At 32.5% G+C, this 5,575-nt stretch overlaps 1 pseudogene across 1 annotated transcript; it reads right to left on the minus strand.

Moving 5' to 3' along the window:
• Positions 1-745: 745 nt before the first annotated feature.
• On the minus strand, positions 746-2,429 carry LOC143612521 (strigolactones hydrolase CXE15-like; annotated as a pseudogene). Its single transcript, XR_013149956.1, has 2 exons — positions 1,731-2,429; positions 746-1,174 (listed from the first exon to the last, which is right to left on the minus strand). The product of XR_013149956.1 is annotated as a strigolactones hydrolase CXE15-like (transcript).
• Between the last annotated feature and the right edge of the window lie 3,146 nt (positions 2,430-5,575).

Genomic DNA, 5,575 nt, shown 5'->3' on the forward strand with positions numbered 1-5,575 from the left:
TCATCATCTTATCTTCTCTAGCTATTTCTCTTAATATACACTTATATTCAGAGCAATCTAGTCTGATTCTCACGCCGGAGGGTGGTCACAAGGAGGAACCCCCCCTTCTCAGTGACGAGCTCACGGTGTCTGTTTTGCAGGTCATCTGAAGAATAACCATCTTTGCCGGACCTAACCCTCGTGGGAAACATCTACTTAACCCCCAGATTATCCGTAATCTGCCCGGGGTCACCTAGTGTTTCTTCAAATACTTTAAACTAAAAATCACGACGCTACATATCATAAAAGCATCTATAATAATAACATGTATGTAAGAAAATGCAAACACATGCGGACACATACAACATGTGACACAAGTGATCAACATATACAACACGCCAAAATTTACGTACAAAACATGTGAAGAAAAAAAAGTTTTTAAAATACTTTAAATTAAAAACCACACCGCTAAACATCATAAAAAACATTTATAATAATAATATGTATATAAGAAAATGCGAAATCATACAACATGTGACACGAGTGAACACATCCAAAACCCGAAAACACACATACAATACAAACATGTGAGAAAAAGCATTAAATTTTAAAAGTTACGACGTTACATAATATTGTTATAAGATAATACAAGCACATGCGAACACATACAACATGTGACACGAAAACATACATACAACGCAATTATGTGAATAAAAGCTTAAAATTTTATAACTTACGACGTTACATAATATTTCTATAAGATAATGCAAAGACATGCGAACACATACAACATGTAGTCACATTCATAACCCAATTTATTTAATTTAATTTTCAAAGTATTCCCCAAACAGATTCATACAACACACTAAAAACACTCAAACCCCAAATTTAAATAGAATACTTAGTGATGAAATCTTTGATTATTTGCATCAACTTAATGGATGGTTCGGAGTCTGGATTAATAGTAAAGAACCCATGTTTTTGACCTTCAAATTCAACATATTTCACATCTTTCCCCCAATTTTTTAATATCTTTGCATACTCCTTGGCTCTATCTTTTAGTAGATCACTACCACCACAAACCACCAATATTGGGTCCAACGCCACCGGTTCAAGATCCAAGCTAGCCGGTCCAAAAGGGTTCACTAGAGGGTGGTCCATGGTGTTCCCGTCTGGGATCGACAACCTCCAGAACCTAACCAACACTTTAATTGTTAGTTGACAATGCATACACATAAATCAGAAGTTAATAGAGGCGTAAACGAGCCGAGATGTTTGTAAACTAGTTAAAGTCGGGTCGTTAAAAACTTGAAATGACGAAGATTATATTATAAATGATATTGAGCTTGTGCCTGACTAGACTCGCAAGTCTAAGCAAGTATATCATGTATTAAATATAACAATTTATTTTATATAGTATAAATAAACTTTAATGTGCGACACACTAGAGTAATTATTACACTATAATAAATTTTAAATAGCATAATTGTTATTAGTTTACTTCAATGTTGTTATAGTGTACTAAATCTCGCAATAATTATTTCGCTACTTGAAAATGTAGAGTTATAAAATACTCTATAAAAATTTAGTAGCGTAATTACATTATCCACATATTTTTTTCTCCGCTTTACATTTAAAAGATATATGTATTTCATCCGAACACATAAAACTATAAATAACTATCTATGCATATAAATCAAACAATTAGTAAATAATAAACGAGTCAAGAAAAGTTGTAGAATGACACGAACCTATCAATAAGTTCCCAGTTCAAGAAAGCGTCTTTAGAACCATATTCCTCGGACTCAGTCAACCGGGTCCCACCAAAGAATGGTGCCAACAAAACATAACCCCTAACCCGAACCGGTTCCAAGCTCTTCGAGCCAGCCCTCAACCGAACTGCCACATTATGAGCAATGTTCCCACCAGCCGAGTCACCCGACACAAACACACGACTAAAGTCAACCGAGTCAACAAGCCATGGATCCGGCTCAACCGCCACAGCCTGAGCCTATAGCCACTTCACCGAGTTAAACCCGTCTTCCACCGCCAACGTGAGCCGGTTCTCAGGCGCCAACCGATAGTCAGGAGCCACGACCACGGCTTGGAGAGCCAAAGCTAGCTTAAAACAATAGTTTTGACAATTAGGCCAAGTTCTTGAACCAATGCAAAAACCACCACCATGAATGTAGTAAAATATTGGTAACCTTTTACCCTCGGCTAAAGCGGGTTTATACAACCGCAAACTAAGGTTATTCGGTTCATCAAACACGACGTCTTTCCATAACACCGAGCCGTCATCGAGCACTGGGACTTCAAAGCTCGGTTTAGTGGACCGCCATATTGAACCGTCACTATAGACTTTGAGCACACCTCTACAGTCATCAACTTCATAAGGTGCAACTTGTGACATGTTTGGATGACTAGAAAGTTGTGACTTTGGTTTAAAGTTAAAAACATTGATGGACTTGTTTTAACAACAAAAGATGACATGACATGGATTTGCATATTTGTGTTTGTCAGTTTGTGATGATTGTATACTCATTCTTGATTTCATGCCAAAATATAAAAAGGTTATCAAGCCGGCCATGTTTATTTTTTTATGCCTAGAACAAAATTTTTATTTCAAGTTAAAAAAAGGAGAATAATTTCAAAAATAATTGATTAAATATAATATGAAGCTACCTTCTTTTTTCTTTTTGTATATATTGTAATAGTTTTTATTTCCTGTATTACGGAGTTGTTTTATATTATTTGTGAAGACCAATGAAATCAAGTTTCAAGGTTGTAATTGAATGGTAAAGTTTGATTTGATTACCATTAACCTCCAGAATAGTTAACGAGGATCCGTTTTGCAAGTTCGTTATTACGGGTAGTTTCTACAAAGGATCAGACTAATGACGTATACAATACTTGAATTCTCGGTGTAGATGCTACATAGTTGGTTCTCATCCTTCAGAGACTACGAGTGTAATAGGAGCATCCGTCGACAAAAGGATCACCCTAATATGATCATCTCATGGCTTATTTATTTTTTGAATTTTTAATTTTTTATTGTATGAAAGTTAATAATATATTTATGGTTTGATGATAAATTGTTTCACAAATAAATGAGATGTTATAATGGTTTTTAGTTTAATGAGATGTTATAACCCGTTTAAGAATATCTGGGTTTGATAAGACCCATACCCGTTTAAGAATATATGGGTTTGATAAGACCCATACCCGTGAATTCGGGTCAAATGCATGAGAAGCCACCATTTAATAATCAAGCAAATATGGTGACTCCAAAAAAAGGGGGACCGACCACATCGTAGAATTGGTGACAAATTGACAAGCTAAACCGTTCACAATAAATTAATGGGCGTTTGATTCGTAAAACTTATTTTGATAAATTAAATTTCGAATTAGAATTTGTCGAAAAAACTGGAATCTAACGAAGTAACTTTAGTTTATTATGCATTTAATTGAAAATACAACCGTAAAGAAATTAGAATATATCATCGCAAGATTTTAATTTCTTTTGTCGGATTACAGTGAATAATTTTAATTTCAATCGAAAGATTAGCAAACGCACCATCGAAATATTTTAATTTCTTTAGTTGGATTCCTTCAAAGTTTTGAAGGAATGTTAGAATTATTATAGAGAATAATTTTAATTTTAATTTTAATTTCAATTTATTATCATCCAAAAAAACTAATGGAATTTTTATTCAAATTCCAACAAATTTTACAAACCCAATACATTAGGCTATGCGTAGTGGAGGGGCTACAAAATGAGATGTTTTACATCATGTGGCGCCCAGTCAGCAAATTATGGGTTTTTGTTTTTAGAGTGTAATGGTGGAGGGGGCTACAAATTTGTCACATCACCATATATATATATATATATATATATATATCACACACAACATATATACATATACATATATATACACACATAACATGTAATATAATAATATTATTTTCTTCTCCCGGCGACAAACTTTCCTCGCCATCGCCCCATTTCGCCCGAATATCGCCCAGGGGGGCGGTGTTCCTCCTCTCTCTCGCCCCATTTCTTGCCCCATTACACTTAGAGCATTCTCATCCCACCCCCTATCTCCAAACCAAAAATTATACTAAAACTCACTTTATTTTCTCTCTCCATTTCAATTAAATAATATTTTTTATACCTTTTATCATTACCTTTTCTCTTTCCTTCACTCACAACCACTTTCAAAATATATTAAAAAATTATAGGGGATGAACAGTAACTTTTCAAATATACAGAAAAATCACTACTTTTTCTAAAATATAAAAACTCTTCACTCACAACACCTTGAATCACTCTCTAAATTATAAAAACACCCCTCACATAATATGAGGGGTTGGATGAGAATGCTCTTAGGCCTTAAGAAATGGAGTTCACATTTTAAATCCAAATAAAATCCACCAAGAGCATTCATATCCAATTTCTGTAACTACATTAAATATTACTTTATTTTCTCTTATTTTAAATAAATAATATTCTTTTATACATTTATCATTTCAGTTTATCTCTAATCCACTTACAATAACTTAAATATATATGTAAGAAAATAATAATGAGATGAACAGTGTCTTCCCAAATATACAGAACTAATGGGGTAGTGGTTCATTGGCAAAGACAAAGCCTTTAAACACCTAGGTTTGGAAATGGGAGGTTTTGAGTTCAAGTCCCATAGACAACAAGGATTAAAAGTTCACTTTTCAAAAAAAAATCATAATAATAATATACATATGAACAATAACATTTTTCCTCATCTTTTCTCCACTCTCTACGATATACAACACTCACTCACAAATATATGCATGGTGGGATGTGAATGCTCTAAGCCACTTTTTAAAAATCCTGTATATCACATTCTTCATATATATATATATATCTCTATTATATAATAGTTTTTTTTATTTTTCTTATTTTTTTTATCTTTTGTTTCACTCAAATCCATTAAAACAAATGCTATAAAATAGATATGAGGATGAATAGTGTGAAGCAAATTTGGGGATGAGTATGATTGATGATAGGGGATGGGTTCTACAGGTATTTTCTTGGGTTTTATTTTTCTATTTTTTTCTTTTTATTATTTTCCTCTAAATTTAATGATATTATAAATCAAAGTTTAAAACTCAAATTGAGAATCATGTATAACACAATACTTAAACTTAAAGTGCTTTATGTTTTCTTTTCTACAAGAAAAGAATATATTAAATTTAAAAACAAAAAAAAAATTAAAATAGGTGTATTTATAAAAATTAAAAAAAGGTGCTAGTTCTACCGGATATGATCGATGATGAAAAAAAGGTGCTAGTTAAAATATGGTAACTTTAAGTGTGAAAATAATTCAAAAATTAAAAAAAGGTGCTAGTTTTACTGGATATGATTGATGATGAAAAAAAGGTGCTAGTTAAAATATGGTAACTTTAAGTGTGAAAATAACTCAAATGTAAATGTAATATTTGTTGGTAACTTTAAGTGTGAAAAAAATTCACATGTAAATGTAATATTTGTATTGCTAGAGTAGCTGAACGCCTAACCTAAGAAAAAAAATCATTTTAGAGAGATTGTAAGATT

This window comes from Bidens hawaiensis, unplaced genomic scaffold (genome assembly GCF_021521415.1).
Source record: "Bidens hawaiensis isolate Kalapana, Puna unplaced genomic scaffold, B.hawaiensis_p1.1 tig00034725_1, whole genome shotgun sequence".
Lineage (NCBI taxonomy): Eukaryota > Viridiplantae > Streptophyta > Magnoliopsida > Asterales > Asteraceae > Bidens > Bidens hawaiensis.